General features: G+C 45.6%; 1 long non-coding RNA gene across 1 annotated transcript; it reads right to left on the minus strand.

Moving 5' to 3' along the window:
- Positions 1–1,019: 1,019 nt before the first annotated feature.
- LOC132810557 (uncharacterized) lies at positions 1,020–11,660 on the minus strand. The gene is made up of 3 exons (XR_009642923.1): positions 11,433–11,660; positions 6,035–6,127; positions 1,020–5,004 (listed from the first exon to the last, which is right to left on the minus strand). It is a non-coding gene; the product is annotated as an uncharacterized LOC132810557 (long non-coding RNA).
- Between the last annotated feature and the right edge of the window lie 205 nt (positions 11,661–11,865).

An 11,865-nucleotide genomic window follows, 5' to 3' on the forward strand; every position in this document is an offset into this window, starting at 1 on the left:
GAAATTTAGCTTCTGGGAGGATTTTCATGCTGTGAACATAGAAACTGGGAGAAGGCGTGATCACACATTACAAAGCGAACAGTAGCGCATAATAGTTTACTACAGGTGAAAAAAGAAGCCCAAGGAGGTGAAAGGCCTATGGTGTTCTCACTATTAGGGAGTGAAACACATACCATTACAGTGCTGATGGTTTAAGAAAGGCACTATAAAAAAAAGCTTTCACTGCAGTAAGTTTGGACACACCGTGCTGGGGGTTGAAGGAAGACACTTTGGGAAAAGATGTGGTAGAAGAGGCTAAGCCAGTGGCATTAGTGAAACTGGTAAATGAAACCCCGCGTAGGAAAATGCACAGCCTCGGTACAGAGTCAGTGCCTGGTCTCTATAAAGAATTCGCCTCTGTGGATAAAGTTTACTAAGAAGGTGGGGAGGGGTGCGGGGAAGGACGATAAATTATAAGTTTTTGAGATACGGGATCTGCTTTGTCGCTAATAGTTGAGAAGTGAGGTGCCAGAAAAGCACATATGATCAGGCAGCATTTGAAGAACAGGACAATCTACATGTCAGGTATAAACCCATCGTCAGGAATGTGGCAGGGGAACAAGGGGGCTGAAAGATAAATAGGAGGGTAGGAGCTGGAATCGCGGGAGGGTCACTGGGAGGGCGATAGGAAGGTGTCGGTGGGAGTGATAGTGATATGTCGGAGGAGAGGGTGGAGTGAATAGATGGGAAGGACGATGGATAATTAAGACCGTTCAAGAGGGTGGTGTTGATTTGAATTGTTAGATCTGGCATAAGGTTGGGGGAGGGGAGATTTGGAAATTGGTGAAGTTGATGTTGATGCTGTACAGTTTGAGGGGTCCAGCTGTCCTACCACCTATCCTCTTCACCCTCTTCTCTGACCTATCACCATCACACCCCACCTGCATCTATTATCGCCTTGCAACCTACCTTCCACTCATCTCCACCCCCACCCTCCTATTTAGTTCTCAGTCCCCTTCCCCTCTATTACCCCCACCCCACTTATCTGATGAAGGACTTATGCCTGAAACGGCAACTCTCCTGCCTACCGGATAATGCCTGATCTGCTGTGCTTTTCCAGCCCCACACTTTTCAACTCTGATCTCCACCATTTACAGTCCTCACTTTCTCTCAGCCCCTAATACCAAGAGATGGAAGGATTTTCACTCTTTCTGACATGTTACTCAAGAGCGTGATAATTTGTGGAATTGGGACAGAAATTCAGGTTGGGGACAGAAACATCACATTGGAGTGCCAAATCAGGATTGGGGAAGTAACAGTGAGAGTGAGTGACAGAGTGTCAGTCCCAGGAATACAGTTTGTTCTTGTGAACGATTTAATAGGATCCAAGGTGGGAGAGACCTCTTATGGTGGAGAAGTCAAAGGAAAACTAGGGAACTGAGGAGTTAAAAGAAATATACCCAGGAATTTTCCAGACTGTGCAGTAACAACATCCCACTGTCATAAGTTACAGCAGGAAGGAAAAACGGAAGAAAAAGACAAAGGAGTTGATGCTCAGGTAACTGACACCCTGTGAGATGTCACGGTGCAGGAAAACACCTGAACGTGGAGAAAAACGGTAGGTAAGTGCAGAGGGAAATGGGCCAAAATGCACTAGATCGCTTGACTGGTAGCATACCATATTACGGGTAGCACACAAACTAACTGCAGGTGGTCACCTCGGCATACGGAAGACTCAGGCTAAGGTGCAGAAGCATTTCTAGTGGCCTGGAATGCACAAGAACGTGGTTAATTTTTGTTGTACTTGTCAGACATGCCAAATGGTAGGTAGGTCACAGGCAATAAAAACCAGCACCTTTGTTGCCAATTCCTGCATTCGAAGAACCCTTCACGTGGGTTCAGATTAATTGTGGAGCTCGCCTTTCTAATGGAAAAGTGAAAACCATTATTTGCTGACCATAATGGATGTGCCTTCCAGATTTCCAGAGACAATTCCATTATTGGAGTGTTAAAGCAAAAAGGGAGGTAGAGGAGTTTGTAGCTTTTTTACTTGCTGTGGGCTCTGCAAAGAGATTCAGTCAGACCAAGGGTCTCACTTTACCCCTCAGCAGTTTAAGGAAGTCATGGATAGCTTAGGCATACAGCACTTCAAATCAAGGGCGTCCCATCCTGAATCCCAGGGAGCATTGAAAAGTTAGCATCAGACACCGAAGACTATGTTAACAGCGTACTGTCAGGATTGGCCAAATGATTGGGATAAAGGTGTCACAGTAAATTGCTTATCATCGAAGATGCCCCAAATAAATCTACTCTGTTTCCGTCCTTTGAGTTAATCTTCGTACATGAAACGAAATCCTTTGAATTTAAATAAGTCTAAATTGACTGGACGGAAGTTGGAGATCTCACACTTGGATTATGTATGTGAGGTGAGGGAGAGATTAGACCGAGTAGGTGAGTGAACTAAACAGCACCTGAAGAGGACACAGCATAGAGTGAAGCAGGTGGGGATGACGTATTAGTAGTTTAAATAATGCTCAGGAGACCAGAAGCCAACTGAATTAGAATACTATTGTTTGGACAGCTGGAAAGCAATCAAATTATGAGAATTATTGTATCATGGGGAGTAAATCAACTCGGCATTTTGAACACTAGAGAGAGCTACTTCTTTCCAACAGCAGAGTAACTGCTGCAGAGCAGGAGTGCTAACTGGCCATCTCTACCAAAGATACATGTTCATGACAAACCTACTTGCAGTAAAACAAAATGTGACCCAAGGAGATCAGCAGCTGGAAGAGTAACGCAGCGGGGAAGATAGAGACTGTGTGGTCTTGAGATTGTAATGTTTAATATGGGGGTTGGGGGAACAGCATATTTTTACAGAGTTGGAAACAGATAGTAAGTAGCTAAGAAAAGAGGGGCTTATATTTGTGAACAGCTGCTGTTTAAAGTTAACAAACTAATTTGTGAATGTTTGTTTAAACAGTGGAATGTAGGAGATCTGTATCACTCTTATTTTAACAGATTACGAGGTGAGGTGAGCTTTTCTGGAAGTTTGGTTTAATTAACAGAAGGGTTCGACTCCATCTTGTAAATGTCCATCCACGCTAACCCCATTTCCCTGCAGTTGGCCCATATCCTTCCAGTCCTTTCCTATCCACATATTTATCCAAATGCTTTTGAAATGTTGTTAATGTACCCCCCTCAGCCACATCTGCTGGCATCTCTTCCACGTACCAGCCTCTGTGTAAAGAAATGGCCCCTCAGGTTCCCTTTTATTCCTTCCCCTCTAACCTTAAACTGATCCCCTCTAATCCTTGATTCTCTACACCTTGGAAAAAGACTGACAGCATTAACCCTATCCATACCCCTCGTGATTTTATGCAGCTCTATAAGGTCCCCCCTCAGTCTCCTGCACTCTATAGGAAAGGTACTAGCTTGTCCAAACTCTCCCTATAACTCAGACCATTGGGTCCTGGCAACGTCCATGTGAATTTATTCTGCACTCTTTCTAATTTCATAGAATGTTCCCTATAACAAAGTGACAAAAACTGAACACAATACTCCAAGTGCGGCCTTACCAAAGTCCTGTGTAACTGCAACATAAATTCCCAACTTCCATACTCAATGTCCGGCCTGATGAAGGTCAGTGTGTCAAATGCCTTCTTCACTGCCCTGTCTACATCTGACTCCACTCTCAGAGAACCATGCACCTGCATACCAAGGTCTCTCTGCCCACTACACCCCTTAAGGCCCTCCCATTCGCCGTGCAACTCCTACTTGAGTTGAGTTTCCAAAATGCAAGACCTCATGCATCTATATTAAATTCTATTTGCCATTTCTCGGCCCAGTTCCCCACCTGATTAAGGTCCTGCTGCAATTTCTGATAAACTTCCTCACTGATCATGCTCCCAATTACTTTAGTGCAAACTTACAAATCATACCTTGTACATTCTCAACCAAATCATAGATAACAAACAGCTATGGACCCAGCCTCCAGTCTGACAAGCATCCTTCCACTAAACCATCTGCTTCCTACCATCAAGCCAACTGTGGATCCAATTGGCTAAAACAACACGTTTATGATCCAGAGCAATGTTACTCAAACTATGATGGAAAGACAAATGGCAAACTGTTTGGGTATTGCAAATATAGAATCGTTATTTCCCTTTCTAAACGCGCGCACACACACACACACACACAACAAACAAAATAAACAAGATATTATTGGAACTCATGACAAAAGGAAAAATTGCGAGATTGTCCAAAATGTGATTCTGCTTCTGAAGATATTCTGCTCACACAGCTGCTAGCAATGGGATTTTATCCTGGGAGAGTTGGATTTGGCTGAATTCCCTTTGCATTAGGCTGGCGGTAGGTTCCAGGTTAGCACAGTGGCTCAGTAGTTCGCGCTGTTCCATCACAGCATCAGGGACATGAGTTCAATTCCAGCCTCGGGCAACTATCTGCGTGGAGTTTGCATCTTCTCCCATTGTCTGCGTGAGCTTCTGATGGGTGCTCCCATTTCCCCCCACAGTCCAAAGCTGTATAATTCAAGTGGATTAGTCAAATAGTCCACAGTGTTCAGCGATTTCTTCTTTAGGTGCACTAGTCAGTGGTAACTGTAAGGGCATGGGAAGGTTACTTTTTGGAGGGTTAGTATGGACTTGTTGGGCCGAAGGGCTTGTTTCCACACTGCAGGGATTCTATAAAAATAAGAATGGTAACAACAGGAGAGTTTTGTTTTAGCTCGTACATGTTACTGTGATGAGGAATAATGATGGAGAGAGTGCGCAATAGGCCGTTTCTTCTCGGGCAGATGACATTTTCTCCCTCTCTGAGTTGAATCACACAATAATGTCATTCTCTCCCAAACTGGACCATGTGAGGTCTCCTTGTACATTGTCCAAACTATGTCTCCATCACATTCCCTGTTCCATGTCGTTGCATCATTGCTGCTGTCATACACAGAGCCATACCCTGAGCAGAAAATGGTCTCGGTCGATTTGAAGATATGTTTATATGGCCCTGCGTCATTAAAAAATAAAATGTTTAATGTATTCAGAATACATGGAACATGGAACATAAAACAGTACAGCACAGAACAGACCCTTCAGCCCACAATGTTGTGCCGACCATTGATCCTCATGTAAGCACCCTCAAATTTCTGTGACCATATGCATATCCAGCAGTCTCTTAAATGTCCCCAATGACCTCGCTTCCACAACTGCTGCTGGCAACGCATTCCATGCTCTCACAACTCTGTGTAAAGAACCCGCCTCTGACATCCCCTCTATACTTTCCTCCAACCAGCTTAAAACTATGACCCCTTGTGTTAGCCATTTCTGCATTTTGAAATAGTTCATGGCTATCAACTCTAACTATGTCTCTCATAATCTTGAATACCTCAATTAGGTCCCCTCTCCTCCTCCTTTCCTCCAATGAAAAAAGTCCGAGCTCAGTCAACCTCTCCTCATAAAATAAGCCCTCCAGTCTAGGCAACATCCTGGTAAACCTCCTCTGAACCCTCTCCAAAGCATCCACATCTTTCCTATAATAGGGTGACCAGAACTGGACGCAGTATTCCAAGTGCGGTCTAACCAAAGTTTTATAGAGCTTCAACAAGATCTCACGACTCTTAAACTGAATCCCCCTCTTAATGAAAGCCAAAACACCATATGCTTTCTTAACAACCCTGTCCACTTGGGTGGCCATTTTAAGAGATCTATGTACCTGCACACAAAGATCTCTCTGTTCCTTCACACTGCCAAGAATCCTATACTTAATCCTGTACTCAGCTTTCAAATTCGACCTTCCAAAATGCATCACCTCGCATTTACTCAGGTTGAACTCCATCTGCCACTTCTCAGCACATCTCCACATCCTGTCAATGTCCCGCTGCAGCCTACAACAGCCCTCTATACTGTCAACGACACCTCCAACCTTCATGTCATCTGCAAACTTGCCGACCCATCCTTCAATCCCCTCATCCAAGTCATTAAAAAAAAATTACAAACAGTAGAGGCCCAAGGACAGAGCCCTGTGGAACACCACTCACCACAGCCTTCCAGGCAGAATATTTTCCTTCCACTACCACTCGTTGTCTTCTGCTGGCCAGCCAATTCTGTATCCAGACAGCTAACACAGATACCTGTGTTAAAATGAATGTTTTGTTTTAACAAATACAGAAATTACAGAAATTGCTGGAAAAGCTCGGCAGGTCTGTCAGCATCCAGATGCCTTTTACATGCTGTAGCTGTACCAGCCTCCACTACTTTCCTCTGGCAGTTCATTCCATACACACACCACCCGCTGTGTGAAAAGGTGCCCCTTAGGCCTCTTCATAATCTTTCCCCTCTCACTTTCCACCAATGTCCTCTAGTTTGGACGCCCCTAACCTGGGGAAAAACCTTGACTACAAACCCTATCCATGACCGTTCTGATTTTATAAACCTTTACTGCTGCGAAATATGTCTCCAATCAACACGAATGGCTGTACTTTCAATAATCCCAGGCCGAAATGCTGAAATTCAACACCGACACCTGTTCTTTCTCCATCAAGTCACAATTCTAAAACCAGTTTAATCAGTTTGTTCAGATATATTAGGAGACCCTTCTGTGAGATGTACACCTAGACCTTTGTGCCCGGAGGTAGGGACATGAGCACCACTCGGCAATACCCATAAAGCTGTAGCATTATTCTCCTGTGTGTTTGTTCATCAGCCTGTCCTGACATGCTGTGACATACCTCTGCAACAGGCAGGACATGAATCCATACCTTCTGGGCCAGAGCTAGGAACACTACCAAACAATTTCAGGAATTGGAATCAAACCCAGAGCCATGGCTCAGAGACAGGGACACTACCCACTACACTATTATACCCAGATTTTGGGTCACATTTTAAGGGGCAGTGTTCAGCTCGGTGTGGATTTATTATAATCAGGTTACCATTACTGAACTACACAAAACATCTTGTTTTGTTAAACAAGTGCAAGATCGAAATTAACTATGAACATCTTTAATCGCTATTATCTGTAGTCTGCAATATTAGGGACAGAAATCCTGCAGACACACTCTGCCCAATGAAGGGTCTCAAATAGATATTTATTACTGAACACCAGACACGGAGAAAGACCATAATTTCTGGTCCCAAAACACCGATCAGTATAACCCAACTCTCACGTGTGTCTGCCCTCTGCCTAAAACCATGAAATGATACCAGGCCGCTGATTACTGTCCAGCCTCTCCTCCCCACTGACTGTGTCTGCAATCCATCCCTCCTCCCCCTAACCACACAAGGCAAACCAAGCTCAGGGTCTTTGTGAAAATCAAGGCCGGAGTGTGCAGGCCTCCTGGAGAGGGGGGGGCTTTTTAAAATTAAACGGGGAAGGTGAGGAGGTGGTAATATCACTCACTGGCCGAGGCGTGGCAGATGGAGTTTAGTTTGGATTAATGCGAGGTATTGGATTTGGTAAATCAAACAAGGGTAGGACTTATACAATTAAACGTAGGGCCTTTGGCAGTGCTGTAGAACAGAGACCAAGGCCGTCAGGTAGTATTCTTAAAAATGCGCACCTCATATAGATAATGTGATTAAGAAGGTGTTTAACACACTTTCCTAATTGGTCAGACCTTTGAGTATCGGAATTGGGACGTCATGTTGAGGTTGTACAGGACATTGGTGAGACCTCTTCTGGAATACTGTGTCCAGTCTGGGCATCCTGCCCGCTCATTCCATGGGCACACCACCCTCTGGGTGAAAAAGCTGCCCCTTAGGTCACTTTTAAATGTTTCCCCTCTTACAACTATGTCCTCTAGTTTTGGTCTCCACTCCCCTTATAAAATACATTGACTATTCACTTTGATATTATTGACCTTGATGTTATTAAGCTGGAGAGGGTTCAGAAGAGTTTAACCTGAATGTTGCTGGAAATGGAGGGTTGAGCTATAAGGAGAGGCTGAATAGGCTGGGACATTTTTCACTGGAGAGTATGAGATGGAGGGGTAACTTTGCAGAGGTTTATAAAATAATGAGGAGTACAGATAAGCTGAAGGGCTGATGTCTTTTCCCTAGAGTTGGGGATTCAAAACGGAGGGATATTTTGAGGCGTGTGGAAAACGATTTACAAAATTCAGGAAAGGTAATTATTTTAGACAGAAGCTGGCTTGTGTGTGGAATGAACTTGCAGAGCAAGTCGTGAAAACAGGGACAGTTACAACGTTTAAAGGACATTTAGATCAGTACATGGATAAGACATCAGTTTGGATGGTGCTGTGAGCAGCTGCCCTCTCCCTCCCCCTCTCTGAGTGAATCCCTGTTGGTTTTCACCCTCTACCAATGCCTGTGCAGTGGCGTGAGGAGGCCAGCAGAGGGTGGCATTGCATCACTTTCAGCACCACAGAGACTGCCAGACCTGCCCCACACAGAGACACACAGATACACACACAGCAATTGTTAGGCACGGCATAGATCCCATCTGGTAATTTAAACTAAACATAATTAAATGCTCAGTTCGCCTCAAAAACTGTTAAAATATGAGTGACAGAGAACTCCCAAATTCCACTGTTTAAATAAAAACAACAATGTAGTTTTTAACACTGAAAGTGAACTGAAAGACCCTCTATCTCTTAACTGCTTATAACCCGACCCAGCTCTACAGCAATATACTGTTTCTGGGTCTGCCATCCTCTCATATCACAGGGACTTGTAAGCTCCCAGTTCAGAGCAGCATTCACCCTCGCTTAAAGGTACAGTACACACTTTCACCTTCATCCCATTATACCCTGATGAATATCGATAAGTGGAACCTATCCGGATTTCTCTTGCTCTGTGGTTTGTCAATATTTCATCTACTCTGTCTCGTATGTGTTAGGACTTTTGTTATTTCATTGACAGTATGTCATTATTCGACTCTGTCCGTGGGAATATATCAGTATTTCACTTGCTCACACTCCTGTGTGTGGGGCAGGATTTCAGTTGTTTCATGGGGACTGTGACACTGTGACAATCTCAATGTTTGTAAATGGTACCAAACCTGCAAGAATTGTAAATCTTTGGAGGACAGTGTGGAACTCTAACAGGACAGTGACACGCTGGTAGACGGGGATCGATGCAGAGCAGTGTGAGGTGATGCACTTTGGTATGAAAGATAAAGAAAGACAGTTTAAAACAGGCTGTGTCATTATAAAGGGGCTGCAGGAACAGAGGGCCCTGGGTGTATATGAACAGGAGCTTTGTTTGGGGGTCGGTGCTATAACAGATATACCGTGAGTGTGAGGGAGCAGAGAGAATACAGTGACCCTTATCCTGACAGAGCGGGGAAGGTTATTGATGCTTGTCTTGTATTGCTGGACAATTCTTCAGACCGCAGATACTGCACTGAGCTGGGTGGGGAGCTTAGACCATGCTCAGTGGGTCTGGTGGTGTGGCTCCCTCTGGGAAGAGAATGGTCACCCTCTGTACTAGCCCATCCACCAGGACCTCTGTGCCTCAGTCGACAAACCGTGGTGTAATTGCCCCTTATCTGCCATGCTCGGGGTAAACTGTGCAGGGCAGCTCCAAGCTGAGAAATCTCAACCATGTGCCCATTGGCCTTTTTAAGATGGCACCAGTGCCACGGGTCACGGAATATCCAGGTGCACCCGGGCGACTGAGAGTCCCTCCAGCCATGATGGGTGGGAGAATCGGGCTGGTATAGAATGAGAGGGACACCATGGGGTGGGGGTGGGGGCGGGGTGGGGGTAGTCAATGAGTTGTGTTTGATAAGATAGCACCAGGAATCTAGCTTGGCCTCGTACAGATAATCTCTGTCACACTCAATGAAAATGACACTGAGGCAAATTATTGTTAGAATCAGCCCAGTGAGTCAGAGATTCTGTTGTAACTGCTCCCATTTACAAAGCTGTAGAACAAATGCTCATCCAAAACTCTCCATCATTTCACCTCACACCAATCTCCCTTTTTTCCATCTTTCCTGGGAAGACTGGCTCATGTTACAGGTTGTTACCAAAGTGTCTACATTTCAGCATTCTGAAACCTGGGAACACATCCGTCCATGACACTGTCTCTCAGTCTCCCCTCTCTGTCTATACCACAAACCCCTCCCATGTGGTGATATTTAAACTGATTCCCCCGCCATCTCTCTCTGGCAGGGATGTTCACACCCACAGCACCCCCTTGTCAGTGCACAATATCGATATGGAGCTGTAAATGGGTGGGAGCTGTACTTCCTGTCACTTCCAGCATGGGCTGCAAGTTTCCCCTCACTGGGCAGGGGTGGATGGGGGGGAGGGTAACTGCTCCTGGGTTACAGATCAATGCACTGGTGGTACACAGCCCTACATGCTGGGAGGGTAACTGTCCTGGGTTACAGATCAATGCACTGACAGTCCTACATGCTGGGAGGGTAACTGCTCCTGTCCCCGACATTCTATAACTGACATTCCCCGGTCAATGCACTGGGGTGGTGCACACAGCCCTACATGCTATAACTGACATTCCCCGGAACGTTCTGATCACTGCACAGGTAACTGTGCTGGTCAGACTGTACGGTTGAGGTTTATAGATAATACAATGATGTCTGCACAGCTCCCCGTGCGGGACAGGTATGTAGCCTGTGCACAGTCCATCACTGACGTTCCCCGGAACGTTCTGTCCCTGACATTCTATAACTGACACTCCCCGGAACGTTCTGTCCCCGACATTCTATAACTGACATTCCCCGGAACGTTCTGTCCCTGACATTCTATAACTGACATTCCCCGGAACGTTCTGTCCCTGACATTCTATAACTGACATTCCCCGAACGTTCTGTCCCTGACGTTGTTTGTTTGTGAACGGCCGGACGTCAGTGAATTGAACAAACGATAAGATCCCGAGGGAAGAGATCCCGTTCCAGGGAGAAGGAGACACTGTTCCGAAGGCCCCTCAGGCAGTTAAAGGGGGGAATATGTTTTCCCTGTGTTTACATTTCTCCACGACACAGGATCGACCACAATTTAGACCAAAATACAGAAATTCCCAAACTCCGTTTGTCTTCGGGAAACTGGGGGAGAATCCTTCAGGACAGCAACGTTCCCACTCTCCGTATTAGGAACTGGGAAGGAGTGACCTGTGTCTGCTCTCGGGTGATCGAGTGTGTGGGAATGTTCTAGAAACCATCTGTCCTTATGGATGTGTCTCTGTGTGTTTGGGGAGGAGGGTTTCTTGTGGTTTATGTCACATTTTTGTCAGTAATTCCGACCTTCCCATTTGTTATTCCAGCTCCAATTATTTTCGTAAATCCCTGAATACAGGGACACATTTGAAAATCTCACTGGGTCCCCGATCAAACGGGTCCCTTTGCCTCCAGGCTGATGGATAATGGGTTTGTTTTCCTTCCTCACAGTTAACGTAGTGACCATCTACGTCCTGCTTTATAAAGATTGTGGATTGTCTCCATGTGTCAGACGTTACCTGGGGGCCATGGCAGCGGCGGATCTCCTGGTCATTATCCTCGACCTGATCCTGAGACACATTCCCATTGTTTATCAGGAACAGTTTTATTTCCTGAGGGACTCTGTCCCCGTGTGTAATATCCACGCCGTCCTGCTTTATGCAGCCACTGACTGCTCTGTCTGGTTCACCGTCACTTTCACCTTTGATCGGTTTGTGGCCATTTGTTGCCAGAAGCTGAAAAGTAAATATTGCAGTGAGAAAACGGCGGCTGTGGTTCTGGGAGCAGTGACTGTGCTGAGCTGTTTAAAGAACATTTCCTGGTATTTTATGCTCACGGCTCGGTATTGGCTGGGAACGCCCCCTGGTTTTGTGATGTAACAGGCGCTGTTCAATTCTCCAGTGTCTGGGTCACAATCGAGTTCCTCCACCACATTCTAACCCCGGGTGTCCC

The sequence above is a fragment of the Hemiscyllium ocellatum genome, unplaced genomic scaffold (assembly GCF_020745735.1).
Source record: "Hemiscyllium ocellatum isolate sHemOce1 unplaced genomic scaffold, sHemOce1.pat.X.cur. scaffold_1765_pat_ctg1, whole genome shotgun sequence".
In the NCBI taxonomy this organism is placed as follows: domain Eukaryota; kingdom Metazoa; phylum Chordata; class Chondrichthyes; order Orectolobiformes; family Hemiscylliidae; genus Hemiscyllium; species Hemiscyllium ocellatum.